The 19,387-nt window shown below is 41.3% G+C and overlaps 1 protein-coding gene across 18 annotated transcripts in view; it reads right to left on the bottom strand.

Moving 5' to 3' along the window:
* The window catches only part of PPFIA2 (PTPRF interacting protein alpha 2), a 544,100-nt gene that overhangs the window by 206,468 nt on the left and 318,245 nt on the right, over positions 1-19,387 (bottom strand). The window lies entirely within an intron of this gene.

Genomic DNA, 19,387 nt, shown 5'->3' with positions numbered 1-19,387 from the left:
GTACACAATAATTATATATTAGAGACTGACTGCTGTCAGGGTATACTGATTTGTTGTATTTTCTGACATCATCACTGACGACGTAGGGAGGAGTCGGTGATGTGTGACGTGACTCGTGTGCTGGGATGCAGCAGCCATTTTGTGGGTTGGAAACGCCGGACATTTCCTTTACTGCCTGTTTATCTCTCTGAAATGTGAGTGGCTTTTATTATAATAAATTACTATCTGGATGTCTGCACTACGAGGGGTTCTTTTCTCTTTTCAATTGGGTATTGAATGTTGCAGAGGAGCTGCAGAGTATATCCCCATGCCGCTGAGGAGCTGTTATTGAATAATATCCATGCTTGTTACTATCTACCTGAGGGTAAGAGGCAGTGTGCTTGGGTGATGGTGGCGGTTTCTTCACAATTGTGATACCTCAAGACACATCCTTTCCGTTCAGCAATGGACTATTCTAAGTGAACTATACTCACCTGTTCATGCTAGGTGAACACATATAATCAATATACAATTAGTTCATATTGGTCTTTGTTTATGAATTTTAGTAGCGCTACACCATTCTCTCTATATTTTCATAGTTACTAGTATGGATGAGCTTCGAGTTGAATGTAAATTCAACTCGAACATCGGGTGTTCGCCCGTTCGCTGAAGAGGGAATTTTATGGGTCGTTCGCGGCAAATTCGAGCGCCCCATAATGCACTGCAATACCGCAGTGCATTGCTGTATGGTGATTGGCCATAGCATACACCTGACCTGCATGCTTTGGCCAATCACAACATGCTCCTCACGAAAGCCATAATTGGCCAAAGGCAGGGTGCCTTTGGCCAATCATGGCTCAGGGGGACTAAGTCCACGCCCACACTATAAAAGGCTGCTTACACAGCACCGGTATAGTGTGTTATAGTGGACAGAGATAGAGAGATTGAGCTAGATTAGGCAGGCCGATTAGTTAGTTAGTGGCAGTGTATTTGATATATATCTATATATATATATATATATATATATATATATATATATATATATATATATATATATATACATACATATATATATATATATATATATATAATATATATATATATATATATATATACATACATATACACACATATAAAGTCAGACTAGTACTAGTAATAAAAAAAAATGGTATAAATCTATCCCCTATTTTATAGATGCTATAACTTTTGCGCAAACCAATCAATAAACGATTTTTTTTACCGAAAATATGTAGAAGAATACATATCGGCCTAAACTGAGGAAAAAAAATGTTTTTTTATATATTTTTTGGGGATATTTATTATAGCAAAAAGTAAAAAATATTTATTTTTTTTCAAAATTGTCGCTCTTTTTTTGTTTATAACGCAAAAAATACCACCAAAAGAAAGCTCTATTTGTGGGGGAAAAAAGGACATCTTTTTGACAGGACTTCCCTGTGGCGTCACGGGGAATGCCACAGGGAAGTCCCGTCAAGTCCCCGTGCCTCAGAGGGGGGCGGGGTCACCGGGTGGCCCTGCCCCCCCGTTATTTAAGAACCGTCAGAAGAGGAGAAGCGTCACATCCAGCCATCATGGATGCGGAGCGGCCTGAAAAGAAGATGAAGACAAGATGAAGAGAAGAAGATGAAGAGAGAAGCGTCACACAGCGGGAGCCTCCCTCCATGCCATCATGGATGCGGAGCGGCCCGATGAGAAGAAGGGAAGAAGATGCCGACGCTGCGGAGGAAGATGCCGGACGAGAACACCGGAGGAAGAACCAGAAGAACCAGAAGAAGAAGAAGATGGAGGAAGAAACTGAAGGAAGATAGAAGAAAGAAGAAAGGAGATAGAAGAAAGAAGAAACATTTAAATAAAGGAATTGTCAAAAACTGTCTCTTGTCATTTTTAACATTTTTGACAGTTTTTTTGTGAAATGGTAGGGGTACTTTTGTACCCCCTTACCATTTCACACAGGGGGAGGGCCGGGATCTGGGGGTCCCCTTGTTAAAGGGGGCTTCCAGATTCTGATAAGTCCCCCACCCGCAGACCCCCACAACCACGGGCCAGGGTTGTGGGGATGAGGCCCTTGTCCTCATCAACATGGGGACAAGGTGTTTTGGAGAGCTACCCCAAAGCACCCTCCCAATGTTGAGGACATGCGGCCTGGTACGGTTCAGGGGGCGAGAGAGCACCCCCCTCTTTTCCTGCAGCCTGCCAGGTTGCATGCTTGGATAAGGGTCCGGTATGGATTTTTGGGGGGACCCCACGCCATTTTTTTTTTTAATTTTGGCGCGGGGTTCCCCTTGAAATCCATACCAGACCTAAAGGGTCTGATATAAATTTTGAGGGGGACCTCACGCCATTTTTTTTTTTATTTTGGCCGGGGTTCCCCTTAATATCCATACCAGACCTGAAGGGCCTGGTATGGAATTTAGGTGGACCCCCACGTCATTTTTTTTTAAATCTTGGTTCGGGGTTCCCCTGTGGGGAATTCCCATGCCGTTTTTATCAATGAACTTTTATGTGTATTGTCGGACCGGCAATTCATTAATAGCTGCGAGTAGTTTAAATGACTTTTTTTCCTTTGAAATGTCATTTTGCTGTCAGACTGTTCTAAACACGGAAAAAAGGTGCCCCTTTACAGGTATACTATAGACACCCCCCCAGGTACGAAATTTAAAGGGATATTACACTTTTATTGTTTCACTTTAAGCATTATTAAAATCACTGCTCCCGAAAAAAAGGGCCGTTTTTAAAACTTTTTTTTGCATTGATCCATGTCCCCTGGGGCAGGACCCAGGTCCCCAAACACTTTTTATGACAATACCATAATTATAAGCCTTTAAAATTAGCACTTTTGATTTCTCCCATAGACTTCTAAAGGGTGTTCCCCAGCATTCTAATTTGCCGCGAACACCCCAAATTGTTCGTTGTTCAGTGAACTTGCAAACAGCCGATGTTTGAGTCGAACATGAGTTCAACTCGAACTCGAAGCTCATCCCTAGAACTGAATTTATTCCCTCTTGAGAAGAGGAGATTAGAAGAGGGATATGATCAACATTTACAAATACATAAGTGGTCCATATCGTGAACTTGGTGTGGAGTTATTCACTTTAAGGTCATCACAGAGGTGAAGGGGGCACTCTTTATGTCTAGAGGAATAAAGATTTCATCTCCAAATACGGAAAAGTTTCTTCACAGTAAGAGCTGTGAAAATGTGAAATAGACTTCCTCCAGAGGTGGTTCTGGCAAGCTCAGTCGATTGCTTTAAATAAGGCCTGGATTCTTTCCTAAATGTACACAATATAACTGGGTACTAACATTTATAGGTAAACGTTGATCCAGGGAAAATCCGATTGCCTCTCGGGGGATCAGGAAGGAATTTTTTCCCCTGTTGTAGCAAATTGGAGAATGCTTTGCTGGGGTTTTTTGTCTTCCTCTGGATCAACTGTGGGTGTAGGTTTGTGTATATGGGATTGTATTTTTATGTTTTTGGTTGAACTGGATGAACTTGTGTCCTTTTTCAACCTGACTAATTATGTAACTATGGTCTATTCAAAACAGTGTAAAACAAGTCTTATCTGGAGATTGATTTAAAGACTAGACTCAAGGACTGAGAGTGCATAATGTGTTAATTTATCAGTGATGTTGCGGTAGACCCATCCAAACAGGAGATTCAAGGAGGTGCAATCAAGTTAAATCCTCTTGGGTGCAGGGATCATGCCATGTTCATAGGTGCAAGAGATTCATTTGGAAAATAACGTTTTAATTTTTAACTCGTGCAGTATCATGGTATCTTCAAGTAACTCAAAATCAAACATTCATTTGCAAAGCTAAGTACATGGAAAAAAGACTGCGCAGGTCTTACGTGGAGCTTTGAACACGCTGTTCTAGCACAGCCTTCTCAAAAAATCCCATAAAACATAAAATACCAATTGACACAGCACCTTTTAATGTCCTGATAATGGCAGATATCATGTATTCATTCAACCTGCAGATGCCTGCACAATTTGGAAACATTTTAAAAGACATAACTTTGTCTCAAACCAAAGCAGTGCAAACACTATTTTCTGGCTCCGTAACAGAAGCATTATTGACCATTAAAGGAAACCTGTCATAACGTAGGTTGCCATTACAAACTTCTTCTGAAAATGAAAATTTGTTTCATGTCCATAATCCATAAAATGCTGAAGCAAAAGCCTCAGTACATTTCTTCAACCTCCATGTTCTGCATGCTTCTGAGGTCTGTGAGTCAAATATATGGGCCAGGCAAAGCCATGTAACTAACCTTTTGAGATGGTGTCCAGCAATAAATAAACTCCTGTCACCAAACACCGGCTAAGTGGATCGGTATAGATTCCTGCTCCAGGGAAACCCATATTTTGTGAGAGGAGTGTCTGCATCAGTCGACCACTCTAGTCATGGGAGTCACCATACAGTATAAAGCATGGTGGGGAAGACCAACCCCCCCTCTGAGCTTGGGTCATTGTAAGAGTGCGCATTTAAGATGGGAAGTTTGCATATCCCCTCTCAAGAGCCAGCCCAGTGCTTGCATTCAGGGCTGGGAGATTTTGAGAGGAGTATTAAGAAAAGGTGATGGGATGTTTTGGGGAGCTATGTAAAGCACCCTACCGGTCCTTCCCATCAGCCATGATCTTCCTGCATTACACAGAAACTCCCAGACGACATCGCTGAATCTAAAATAAAGTATGCAAAGAAAACAGAAAGGTCTCATTTAAAATTTGCATGTTGATGAGGGGGGAAGTATGACCCAGGGCAGGCAAAAAGCAGAATAAACCATAGCCTGGAGGCACCATGCTTGAGCATTGTGTGCCAGTTTATTGGCAAGTCCATTATTAACAGTCAAAGTCAAAAGCATTAAGGAATCGTTTATAATACACATGTGCTAACAGCTGCACACTGTTTTTCAACTGTAATTACATTAGTAAGGATGAAGGATAGTTGTGGTTATCCACAAGTACAAATTACATAAAAGATTGAAACAACTCAAAGGAATCACAACAACAACAGAAATATGTTGCAAATACAATTTAGATCAATTTAAACAACAACTGCAACTGCAGTTGGGAAATGTTGGACAGCTTGTTAGCATACTAGTAGCTACACTTGATTAGATAATAAAATGCATGAATTAAATGCCAAATAATCAGATTTGCTGTAAAGTGTTCAGCTAGCACTCTAAATGCAATCTGTAAAAATGTCAAGTGACCTGCGAGAGCCATATTATAAACCACAAAATCACATTATGTGCAAAATGCCTTGTTGTTCTTGGTTATGACTAATTGTAAACAGTAACAGATCAGTGAATAAAATGTCTAGAAAAGCTAATAGAAATCACAGCAAGGTTGTCACTGAATGTACAGTGCCTTGAAAAAAGTATGCATACCCCTTGAAATTTTTCACATTTTGTCATGTTACAACCAAAAACGTAAATGTATTTTTAACAGAGTGCCACATAAATGTGAATTGGAAGGAAAATGATAAATAATTTTCAAAATTCTTTACAAATAAATATCTGAAAAGTATGGGGTGTGTTTATATTCAGCTCCCTTTACTCTGATACCCTAAACTAAAATCTAGTGCAACCATCTAGTGCAACCAATTGCCTTCAGAAGTCACCTAATTAGTAAATAGAGTCCACCTGTGTGTAATTTAATCTCAGTATAAATACAGCTGTTCTGTAAAGCCCTCAGAGGTTTGTTAGAGAACCTTAGTGAACAAACAGCATCATGAAGGCCAAGGAACACACCAGAGTGTTCAGGGATAAAGAGTGGTCAAGGATAAAGTTGGAGAAGTTCAAAGCAGGGTTAGGTTATAAAAAAATATCCCAAGCTTTGAACATCTCACAGAGGACTGTTTAATCCATCATCCGAAAACGGAAAGAGTATAGCACAACTGCAAACCTACCAAGACCACCTAAACTGTCAGGCCGGGCAATTAACCAGAGAAGCAGCCAAGAGGCCCGTGGTAACTCTGGAGGAGCTGCAGAGATCCACAGCTCAAGTGGGAGAATCTGTTCACAGGACAACTATTAGTTGTGCACGCCACAAATCTGGCCTTTACGGAAGAGTGGCAAGAAGAAAGCCATTGTTGAAAGAAAGCCATAAGAAGTCCCATTTGCATTTTGAAGCCATGTGGGGAACACAGGAAACATGTGCTCTGATCAGATGAAACCAAAATTTTACTTTTTGGCCTAAAAGCAAAACGCTATGTGTGACGGAAAACTAACACTGCGCATCACCCTGAACACACCATCCCCACCGTGAAACATGGTGGTGGCAGCATCATGTTGTGGGAAAGCTTTTCTTCAGCAGGGAAGCTGGTCAGAGTTAATAGGAAGATGGATGGAGCCAAATACAGGGCAATCTTAAGCCGCGTACACACGAGCGGAATGTCTGACAGAAAAAGTCCGACAGAAGCTTTTCATCGTATATTCCGATCGTGTGTGTGCCTCATCTGACTTTTTTTTTCAAAAATTCTGATGGACCTAGGAATAGAACATGCTCTAAATATTTCCGACGGAACCAATTCCTATCAGGAAATCCGTTTGTCTGCATGCTATTCTGACGGACCAAAAACGACGCATGCTCTGAAGCAAGTACGAGACGGGAGCTATTGGCTACTGGCTATTGAACTTCCTTTTTCTAGTCCCGTCGTACATGCTGTACGTCACCGCGTTCTGGACGGTTGGACTGTGGTCGGACCTTGGTTTGACCGTGTGTAGGCAAGACGGCTTGAATGGAATTCCGTCGGAGTTCCGTCGGAGAAACCTTCGGAGTTTATTCTGACGGCAAAACTGGTTGTGTGTACGCGGCATTAGAAGAAAATCTGTTAGAGTCTGCAAAAGACTTAAGACTGGCGAATACAGCAAGAGCTACAATAAAATGGTTTAGATCGAAGCAAATTCATGTGTTAGAATGGCCCAGTCAAAGTCCAGACCTTAATCCAATCCAGAATCTGAGACTTAAAATTGCTGTTCGCAGATGCTCTCCATCCAATCTAGCAGAGATTGAGCTATTTTGCAAAGAAGAATGGGCAAAAATGTCACTCTCTAGATGTGCAAAACTGGTAGAGACATCCCCAAAAAAGACTTGCAGCTGTAATTGCAGCAAAAGGTGGTTCTATAAAGTATTGACTCAGGGGGGCTGAATACAAATGCATGTCACACTTTTCACACATGTATTTGTAAAAAAAAATGAAAACCATTCATCATTTTCCTTCCACTTCACAATTATGTGCCACTTTGTGTTGGTCAATCACATAAAATACATTTATGTTTTTGGTTGTAACATGACAAAATGTGGAAATTTCAAGGGGTATGAATACTTTTTCAAGGCACAGTATGTATGTTGATACCAGCCGAGTAGTATTAATGTATTTCACCAAACCATGTTATGTATGTTACATTCCAAATGATCGGTGTACAATAATGAAGTATCTTCTATACTTCATTTGTTATCAGTCTTTCAAAAAGACCTTTGCCTTCACAGCTTACTTTGATTATTACTATAGTTAGCCAGGTATTTGCGATAAAAAACACTTGGACTTATTCCATGGCTAAAGTCCCCTGCACCAAAATCCTAAAATGCATTTAGATTTTTTTTCTACATACAGTGCCTTGCAAAAGTATTCACCCCCCTTGGCATTTTTCGTGTTTTGTTGCCTCACAACCTGGAATTAACATGGCTTGTTTGAGGATTTGCATCATTTAATTTACAGAACATGCCCACAACTTTGAAGAGAAGATGTTTTTTTTTCATTGTGAAGCAAACAACAAATAGGACAAAATAAAAGTCAATGTGCATAACTATTCACCCCCCTAAAGTCAATACTTTGTAGAGCCACCTTTTGCGGCTATCACAGCTCCACGTCGCTTTGGATAAGTCTCTATGAGCTTGCCACATCTTACCACTGGGATTTTTGCCCATTCCTCCCTGCAAAACTGCTCTAGCTCCTTCGAGTTGAATGGTTTGCGCTTGTGAACAGCAATCTTTAAGTCTGACCACAGATTTTCTATTGGATCGAGGTCTGGGCTTTGACTAGGCCATTCCAACACATTTACGTGTTTCCCCTTAAACCACTCAAGTGTTGCTTTAGCAGTGTGTTTGGGGTCATTGTCCTACTGGAAGGTGAACCTCCATCCTAGCCTTAAATCACACACAGAGTGGTACAGGTTTTGCTCAAGAATATCCCTGTATTTAGCACCATTCATCTTTCCCTCAACGCTGACCACTTTCCCAGTCCTGACTGCTGAAAAACATCCCCACAGCATGATGCTGCCACCACCATGTTTCACGGTGGGGATTGTGTTCTTTGGGTGATGTGATGTGCTGGGTTTGCACCAGACATAGCCTTTTCTTTGATGGCCAAAAAGTTCCAATTTACTCTCATCAGACCAGAGCACATTTTGGGAGTCTCCCACATGCCTTTTTTCGCAACTCAAAACGTCCCATTTTGTTTTTTGCTGAAAGTAATGGCTTTCTTCTGGCTACTTTGTCATAAAACCCATCACTATGGAGCGTACGACTTATTGTCGTCCTATGTACAGATATTCCAGTCTCTGCTGTGGAACTCTGCAGCTCCACCAGGGTTACCTTAGGTCTCCATGCTGCCTCTCTGATTAAGGCCCTCCTTGCCCGATCCGTAAGTTTTGGTGTGCGGCCGTCTCTTGGCAGGTTTGCTGTTGTGCCATGTTCTTTCCATTTGGTTATAATAGATTTGATGGTGCTCGTAGGGATCATCAAAGATTTGGATATTTTTTTATAACCTAACCCTGACTTGTACTTCTCAACAACATTGTCCCTTATTTGTTTGGAGAGTTCCTTGGTCTTCATGGCAGTGTTTGGTTCGTGGTGCCTCTTGAATAGGTGTTGCAGCCTCTGGGGCCTTCCAAAAAGGTGTGTATATGTAATGACAGATCATGTGACACTTAGAATGCACACAGGTGGACATCATTTCACTAATTATGGGACTTCTGGCTTCATAACAAAAGGGGTGAATACATACGCACATGCCAATTATCATTTTTTTTTTCTGAAAAATAGTTTTATGTATATATTTTTCTAATTTTACTTCACCAATTTAGACTATTGTGTGCTGATCCATCACATATAATTCAGATTAAAAAAAACATTGAACTAAAGACTGTAATGTAACAAAATAGGTAAAAAGCCAAGGGGGGTGAATACTTTTGCAAGGCACTGTATTTGATCTAGGTTTACAAATTACTAAAATTGCTAGTTAGTGATAGAGAATATTTTTGCTGACAACTAAAAAAGCTGTGGAAGTGAGGTGTGAGTAAGATAGCAATTACTGGAAAACCTAAAGCTAATTAAAAGCAATGAAAAGAGAGAGTTAGGAAGTGAATTTTGCACGGCTTGAGGACAATAGAGATCATCAAAATCAGTAAGTGAATATATTTAATATATAAAAACATTCAGACAAGACTGTGGGGGGGTCAGTTCACAAAGAGATAAATACCACATTTGCCCTAAAACAGCTCATGTGATATTTAGTAGTAAATTCACAAAAGCAGCCAACCACTTCAGCCCCGGAAGATTTTACCCCCTTCCTGACCAAAGCACTTTTTGCAATTTGGCACTGCGTCACTTTAACTGATAATTGCGCGGTCGTGGGATGTTGCACCCAAACTAAATTGACGTCCTTTTTTTCCCAAAAACACAGCTTTCTTTTGGTGGTATTTGATCACCTCTGTGGTTTTTATTTTTTGCGCTATAAACAAAAAAAGAGCGACAATTTTGAAAAAAACGCATTTTTTTTTACTTTTTGCTATAATAAATATACCCCAAAAATATATAAAAAAACAATTTTTTCCTCAGTTTAGGTCGATATGTATTCTTCTACATATTTTTGGTAAAAAAAATCTCAATAAGCGTATATTGATTGGTTTGCGCAAAAGTTATAGCGTCTACAAAATAGGGGATAGATTTATACCATTTTTTAAAAATTTTTTTACTAGTAATGGCGGCGATCTGCGATTTTTATCATGACTGTGACATTATGGCAGACACATTGGACAATTTTGACACTCATTTGGGACCACTGGCATTAATACAGCGATCAATGCTATAAAAAATGCATTGATTGCTGTAAAAATGTCACTGGCAGTGTAGGGGTTAACACTAGGGGGCGATTGTGTTCCCTAGTGTGTGTTCTAACTGAAGGGGGGAGGGGACTGCATCGAGACCGCCGGGCACTCTCATTGGCTCTGGGGGCTAGCTGCGGGCGCGCGCCCCTAGTCGCCACCAGAGGGAGCGACGTAACATAACGGCGATTCGCGCAGCCGAGCCATGTTGCCACAGTACAACTGCGGCGGCTGGTCAGCAAGCTTTTGATGAATATACTAAATATTTAGGTTCTGTGATATTTAGCACTGAAATTTGGGGCTGGTTCACACCAGAATTGCACAGGAAGCAGTCCACTGTGTGATTCCTGTGCATTCCCCTGCATTCATTTGAATGGGCTGCAAATCACATATGATCGGACAAAAAGAAGTGTATGACTACTTTTGAAAAACACAGTGCACCAAAACACATGGTGCATTGGTACCCACAAAACGGTGCTGTTGCCAAATTGCAGCAGGGCAGTGTGAAAGAGCTCTAGTGAGTGTAGTGTCACGTGATCTCAAACATGTCTTTAATACTGTATTTACCTCATGTATTTACTAAATTTGCAGCATATACTGTAAATCAGATATTTTACTTTGATGAATTGACTCTTCCATCAGCTTTAATTAATTCATGGAATGTTTCCAAAAAACATAAATATTGCATTTGATAACTGTTAGTGACTTAACAACTGAATTTCAGGAAATAGGGTGAGTCTGCCAACTCTACAAATTACCTGAATAGTTGGTAGCTTCTATAGTGAAGAAAGAGAGGCTTCCATCATGTCAGACAAAGAAGTGTGGTGGTCCCATCCCTAATTAGACAGACCAAGAAAAAAATACCCCCTAGATGGGACTTTAATAGACCACCAAATATAAATATAACAACAAACAAACATGGCAAAACACAAAAAGGGAACAAAATACAAAAATGGCACTGATACTCTCCAATGGGTAAATGCCCTGATACCCGACGCGTTTCTAGTTTTTTTACACCTTCATCAGGGGTGCATAATGGAGAATGGTCATATGTATTAGCACAAATGGAGTGATTCCATATCAGGAGCTTGAGAAGAGCCAAATGTCAGGAGAGGCACAGAACGTTGTTCAGAAAAATTCTTGGCTTGGAGAAATCTATTCCCATACCGGTGAAATAACCATAGTATGGTGATGATTGGATTTGGTTGTACGCAATGTGTACTTTGTTGGGGCAATGCAGATGGAGACAGACCAGCGCCTTAAATAAGGCTGTGTGGTTAGCATATACTAGCCAATGGTGTTTTGCCATTTTTGTTATATGCACTACTAGACGTTTTATGTCTTTTTATATTTCTATTTGCTCACCTGTTTAATTGTTCTACATTTATGAAATAAATTGTTTTTTTACTTATCCAGTGTTTGTGGTCTATTAAAGTCCCATCTAGGGGGTATTTTTTTCTTGGTCCGAGCTTCTATAGTGTGCTTTTCCAAATGCCCAATCAGCACAATTTACAGACTACTATAGTCCATTACACAGAATCAGTAGAACCTTATACCTATGGATGTCTTCAAGTAAGGTAGCAAAAGATGCACTGGAATATAAAACATTATGGACTTATTCTCTTAGTATCAATGCACACAGACAAGGGAAGAAACCTTCCCAAATCTTCAAACCCTATGTTTATACAGTCCACATTTCATGGTAAACATGGACATATAGACAATGTCAAAACATAACTCAACAACAGGGCACCTGAATCCATGTGCAGGAGATTAGTCTGCCCATGTTCTAGACCCAACTTAGTAAAAAAATACAAACTGTAGACGAACTGGAAGCTTACTTTATCCTTTATCAAAATCCAGCCCTCTATATGCATTACACAGTCTTGGCTGTGGTTAAGTGTAAATTTTCCTCTACAAGTGTACGTCAGGTATGCAGACAGGTTTTCAAGAATCTAATATACTGTATATAGCTTTATGAATTGATTACTGAAACAAGATTTAGTTTAATAAACATACCAGCTGGCCAACCAGCAGCAAACATGTCAAGAAAGCAAGGCCAAACTGAAACGATGTATGGTCTTGTGCTAATGAATTATGAACCTGTGTCGCTATGTCTTCCCTTTTACCCCCCCCCCCTTTTTCTTTTCTTTTCTTTTTTTTCCCATGGATACGTGTACTACGCTTATGCAAATTACTGATTGGTCGATATAATATGTTAGACAGTGTTTTTTGTACGATTGTTAATACCATATATCTTCCAGGTATACTTTACACTTATGTGTATATTGCTAACAGACCATGTCTCATCTTAGCTTTTTTTTTTATTGGCGGCATGCATGCTGTGCAGAGAATGTTAATATTATTTTTCATTTTATTTTTTATTTTTTGTACTGGAAAAAATACAAAAATGTAATAAAAATTGTCAATTATTGAAAAAAAAAAAAGAAAAAAGAATTATGAACCTGTGGATGGCTTAATCTGTACAGTACTTGACAAGCACCAACATGGGAAAAAAAACGTCCTGGAAAACTACTAGAATGAACAGTCTGATTAATAGTGCAAACAAACATAATACTGTGCTGACCACTGCAATCTTTTCAAATACAAAGGATTAAAATGAATCTAGCGAAAGAAGTCTTTAATACTCAAATGCCCTACATTTCTTTTTCAGATATTTGGTGTTCAACCTACTTAGCCAGTGATACACTGCTAAATTACGGTTACGTGTCTGTAGCACATTCATCAGATCAGTCTGCAACGAAAACTCCAAACATGAAATGGAAAATAAATAGTACTCTTGGGTGTGCTGGGGAGAGAACAGTTGGAGCATAGCCACAGGGAGCAGACAGGTCAACTGCTTCGGAGGCCCCAGAGGTCTTTGGAATGGTTGTCACTGCCACTCCCTCATTAACATAGTGTGCTTTTTCCCTTTCGTGCTGTTTTAATATTTATTAGTGTTGCAGTTAAGGAAAATGCTACCGTTTCAATCATGTCTGTTATAGAATTCTGTAAACTTTAGTTGCATCACCATATTCTAAAAAATATATATATATATAAAAAAAAAAAAAAACCTCTGTGTTTAAAATAAACAAAATGTAAGTGCATGCAATATCAGCACTGTCCTAGTATCTCATTTTCAATTAAGCCGATGTTTAAAAACTGAATAAATGTTTTACACGCCATTTGCTAATTACTAATTTCAAAGAAGTAGGGTCAAAGGTGGCCATAGACAGTGGAGAATGGCTACAATTACGGCATTACGTGATTGATATGTTGTCCCAAAGGTTTTCACATAAAAATACACGCTCATTATACTCAAATGCCGCGTACATACGGCCGGACTTCCCGACAGAAAAAGTCCGATGGGAGATTTCGGTCGGACATTCCGACCGTGTGTATGCCCCTTTGGACTTTTTCTGTCAGCATTTCCGATGGACTCAGATATAGAACATGTTCTAAATCTCTCCGTCGGAAATGCCAACAAAGTTTAGCTCGTTGGCAAGTCCGGCCGTGTGTACGTGCCATTACAAGCATGTTCGTGTGAATGGGTAAGTCTATGCCTATGTATTGCAGATAATACATCAAAATAGATGCAACAAGAGTCGATTTTGAATTACATTGAAATGTTATTTTCTCGTAATAATACAACATTAGATGCAGACACTAAACATATAGAAGAAAAAAATAGTAATTATTTGTGACAACGCCTCTGACTCAGAATGTCGCCAGTGTCAAAGGAGAGGCAGGCTCAAACACAGCATAACTCCAAATGGTTAGACTACAGTTGTCACACATAAATTATTCTGAGAGGATCTGAGATTAAAGCAACACATCAGGAATTAATTGTTCAGATATATATTTCTTGCAAAATGAATAAGGATAAAGGATGGAACCAACTTGTTTTGGAGGCCTCAAAAGTGCTCTCTTCATCAGGGCTTAAAGATGGAGAATGATGTATATTGGACAAAACAGCTGATGTATATTAAACAGTATTTTGACAGGACAAGTGAAGACTGTTTCAGAAGCTAGAATAACACAAGGGTTCCAGCACAAATCTTCCTGCCTTCCCAAATTATTGGGTATCTGTTTTTGGAGGTCTGATAATCTGGAATCAAACACCTCCTTCTGAAACAATGCTGCAAATGGTCACAGCTGTAATTCCAATATACAATGAATCAGCTTCCACTAAGGCAGCCTATACATGAGCCAGTGAGTTGAATGAAAAATACTGACCCGATTCCCCCATTCATATATTCCAGGTACATTTGAGGGAATCCTCCTGCTAAGCGATTGTATTCTGACAAAGGGGAGACTTCCCTACTGTAAGAATACACAGAAGAGCACTGCCAGCTATAGCCTGCAGCATTGATTGAGCGGGGAAAACCCGACAAGGCAGTTGCACAGAAGTCGATCAGTAGATTGACTTCTGTACAACCACTGTGCTTATACATGGACTGAAATCAGGATGGTCCCTGCTGAACTGGCCACATTTTAATCCATGTTATGCCAGATTAAGTTCATTGAGTGGTCACAGAAATAAATGACTGATAATTTGCAGATCTCCTGGGTCTAGTAGTTTTAGCAGCTTAGGAGGAATAGACTATAGCAACATCATCCCCCTTTGCATGTTTTATAGCAAATGACTTTAAAACAGTGCCAAGACAAGGTCATTCAGCGTCCAGGACAAAGATGCCAAATTGTGTCTCTCCGCCCAGTTTATGTGTAAGTGTCTTTTCAAAACACAAAATAATTGATAACATTTTAAAATAAAATAGATTTAATTAAGTCAAAACAAAATCTATTCACAGCTACCCCTTCTTCCCCTCACCTTGCATCAGCCAATGTACATATATTACATGAGCATATTACATGAGCAAAAAGTATATTGCACATGCAGTATCTCGCAGTGTGTGTGTGTTTATGAAAGCAGTTCCTGTGTTATATCTGTGTAGCACCCTCTAGTGTGTGCTAGAATGTAATATAGTTTTTTTTGTAGTATAGGTTTGTTAGTGTAGGAAAATTTAGTTCAGCTCAGAATTAAGCCTGAGCTGTGAATCTGGGTCAGGATTTAGTGAGTCGGGGCTGGATGGCTTATCCTGACAGCTCTTCTGGTGCCTCCCACTGGTCTAGAAGGTGAGGAGGAGCTGTTTGGAATATTTATGTGGGCCTCAGTCAATCCTCAGTAAAAGGCTGGCAGGGGGCAAAGCTTACCTCGTAAATAGACATGGGCCATGCCAGCAGGCAGTCGGGTTAAAAATAGAGAAATAGTACTGTGGAGACTGTTGTGGCCCTCTGGGGTGCCCCCTAGTCTTGGGGGGGGGGGTGACCTTAGGCCGGGGCTTGGGTTCTGGAAGGATCCTGCCAAAACACATGGAGGAAGCTCTTCCTGGAAGCACAGGAGCAAGTGTGAGGATAGTGTGGGTAGAGCAGCACTACTGGGGACTTACAAAGGGGGAGACTGCCACATGTAGCTTGTTCTCTCTAAAGACCATTTTGTGCCAAGTTTTCATCCCTTCCCTGGGAGATCTCCTGAGAGTCAGGCGGGTGGGCTGGTGAAGAGTCAGCTGAGTGGGCTGGTGTGAGTCAGTCTGGAGGACTGTGGAGGAATGTTAGCCTGGAGGGCAAGTAAAAGGCCAGCTGCAGCTAGGTGGGTTAGCAGTACCTGAAGAGGTGGTGCTGGGACCAGTAACCACAGGAGGAGTAATGCAAACCAATCACTGTGATTTCTACACAACAAGGGGCTTCAAATTCCTGCCTGCAAAGGGCCATTGCTAAAAATCTGACTGTGTCTGTCAGATCCACAAAACAGTGATTCAGCTAGAACTGCAAGCAAGTGAAGTGCTGAAGGAGTGTTGAGGGGCTGTATATAGACTGTATATAGACTGCACATAGGAAAGATGTCCCGGAAGTTGTTGCCAAGTTTGTTGCTGAAGTCAAGTGGACATCCCATAACTTCCTATCCCCATCCAAATTTTTAACCCTCAATAAACCACAAAAAAACAAGCTTCGGACTGTTCTCTGTCTCTGGAGTGCCTGTGAAAATTCAGTGTTCTTGGCTGTGCAGGTTGAGGGATCCCAGTTCATCTGCGACTCCTTAGGGGGTGTGCACCATGTGTGATCTTGGATCATGTGTAGAAAGAAGCACTGAGTAAACATACTATGAAAACTGTGAGCTTATTGAATGAGTAGTGTGTATGTGTGTGTGTGGTATGTATGCAGATGTAAACTGAGTGTGCATCTGCAATATGGATACCCTTTGTATGTAGCCTTATGGAAGTAGTGAAGTAGTGAAGTATTACACATGTACAGAATGTGTGAGCAATAAGTGTAGTATACAGTTAGTATGCATGTTATGCAGCAGTGTATACATCTGTGTGTATTACATGTGAGTATGTGACAGTGTGAGTGGTAGTACATTCAGAGTCATATGACCTTGGCATTGATCAGGAACAGACAACACATGTCACTCTTCATTCCATCTCATTATTGGTCTCTCCTACAGCTGCATAGCTTCCTCCAGCTGCTGCCCTGGCCTTTCACCTTTTCCCACTGTCCTCTGCTCTTACTCCTCTTGATTCCTACCTTTCAGTGTCCTAGGCTCCACTGGTGCCCCACTCCTTGTTTTATTTGCCTGCCCAGCCCAGCCTCCTTTATTTGCTTACTGGGGGACACCATCATAAGGAACAGCTGGGGAAAAAAGCACCAGCACAAGGCCAGGCCATCTCAAAGGCATGATGGAAAGCGTGAGAGGGAGCAGCATAACAAGAGGAAGTATGCAGAAGTATGCAGATGGAATACAGAAGGATGGGAAAACAGCACAACAAAAATCAAACATCTGGAGCAGTGGTTCTCAACCTTACTGAGACCAGGGCCCGATAATTTATTCCTAAACCTTCCTTGTCCCAAAAATGATAAAAAGAAAATATACACTAAAAGTATCGATATTCAAAATATGATGTTTGGTGGTCAGTAGATGGATAAACACTGTGGCATAAGTGGTCAGTAGGAGGAAAAGATTCCCTGGGGTTGGCTCTACATGGGGCTGGGGGTCACTATGGGGAGATGATAGTTCTGGAAGAGGTTAGGGGACTATGCAGCAGGCTATATGGCCCTGTGGGCTATGAGGGTTCTGGAGGATTGGGGTCTAATGTTGGGGATGGGGTCTCTGGAGAAGGCTGGGTGTCTCTACAGGGTGCTCAGGCTTTGTAGGGGCTGTGCGAGACTGAAGGACACTGGGGGCACTGTTGCAGGTTGTTTGTCACTATGGGGGTGGGGAATGGAGACTCTTTAGCAGGTTGTGGAACACTGTGGAGGGTTTGGGGGAACTGAAGGGGGTGGGTGCTCTATAGGGGCACTGTAAGAAGCTGAGCATTCCAGTACATGGCATTGCTGCTTCTCTGCAGCCCTGGCAAACAGGAAGGAGACACTGCAGCTTCTCCTGTGGCCCAGCAGGAGGTCTCCACACTATTACACCCTGCCCAGGGCAGATGCTCCTCCCCCCTCATTGTACCAATCCTGTCTGAAATTCTTCAGTTGTTCACTAACTCTCTGCTAACATAGGTTTTTTATACAGTTATATGAAAGCCAACGCTTTCTATAAAGTAGTAGGTAATCTTTGGAAAAAAGAAGAAAATATATTTGTTTATCATCCATGCTTTTAAGTCCACTCTCAAATAAATGCCACAGGAGGCTGTAATTGTGGACCTTTTTCTATTTTGCATATTTTTAGGTGCACAGAAAACACAAGCTGCTATTTTGTGAGAGAAAGTATCCCAGATGAACATCTTGCTCTGGTATGTGTTTCTGGTATGTACGGGGCTTCTCACTTGGCACTGCAGCAACCATCAAGCTCCACTGCTACTAAGAGTACACTAGCTCTATTCTGCACTAAGGCAGGGGGCAAGAAGTCCACATGCACTGCCATCCCACTGCAGAAAGAGGATGGGAAAAAAAAACTAACTCAGCAACTATAGGGGGAGAGGAAAGCTGCCTCCCCTGGAAATAAAAAAATAGCACTTAGATCCACTTACTAGTGCTGCTATACTATTAATACTAATAGGCATTTTTTCCCATAGGAAATAAAATCCTTTTTTTATTTTACAATTGGGGTTGGAGGAAGGCATTCCCCCTACATTAAATTTTTCAGTTTGACCATGGTGTGTCATGACTCCCCTCCCTCTCACCTTCCTATATAACATTTATGCATTAGCCATATGAGGAAGAGAAGTACTATAGGATGTAACTGACTCTGCTGGGGCTGCTGGCATCACACCAAAGACAGTAACGCACAGCAGAAACCTCAGGCCTTTCTGATGTCTTCATAAGAGTGGCATTTACAGGTAAATGATATGCCTAAATTACATTAAATGCAAGACGGCCGAGGGTTGGCGGTCCCCAACCCTTGGCTGTACTATATTGCGGCACAGTTGCAGCACCGTGTAGGCTCTATGACACACGAACCAAGGGGCTCCGTGGCGCGATTGATGCTTTTTGCAACGGGTGCTGAGACCATTCTTTTGGGTCTGGAGGCACAAATGTTTGCAAAGTCTAATAAAAAAACTCCGACACTATCCCTGGTGCAGAAAGTTTGGAACAAAGGAAGGCAACTCCAGGGGGTGCAGGGGTTTACAGAATACAGCCCAATATGGGGAAACCGTACTTATGTGGAGCTGGTACCTCTCAAAGTTACAGCGTGAGCCCAGATGGAGATCTCACAGGGTGACCATGCTGTTTCACATATTTAGACATGGTAGACTGATGTCCTTTGCAGAGTTGCAGGCCACATTTAATCTTCCAGATAATATGTATTATTCATATTTACAGCTTCGGCATGCGGTTGCTGCGCAGGGAGATGCCGGTGAGTGGGAAGTGTATCCCACTCCGGTGTTCCATGTACTGCAATCCTCCAGTGCAACAAAAGGGATTATTTCCACGTGTTATCAAATGCTACTTACCAAACACCTCTATGCTTATCCATGCAAGGCGATCGATGCATGGAGAAGGGACCTGGGCCAGTTAACTGAGGACCAATGGGAGGAAGCGTTACAAGCCATACCTACATGCTCCCTCAATGTTGCGCAAAAAGTATCTCAATTATATATAATACTTAGGGTTCACCATACTCCAACAAAACTACACAGGATGGGCAGAGTGGCGGACCCCCTGTGCTGCCGATGTTGTCAGCACAGTGCGGATCTTATACACCTCTTGTGGCGTTGCCCGAAGCTCCATAGGTATTGGCATGAGGTGATCAATACACTAAATGGAGTGTTGCAAACAACG

Source organism: Aquarana catesbeiana, linkage group LG03, assembly GCF_042186555.1.
Source record: "Aquarana catesbeiana isolate 2022-GZ linkage group LG03, ASM4218655v1, whole genome shotgun sequence".
Taxonomy (NCBI): Eukaryota; Metazoa; Chordata; class Amphibia; order Anura; family Ranidae; genus Aquarana; species Aquarana catesbeiana.
Note: the sequence above shows the minus strand (reverse complement) of the source record. Positions and strands in the feature narration are given on the sequence as shown.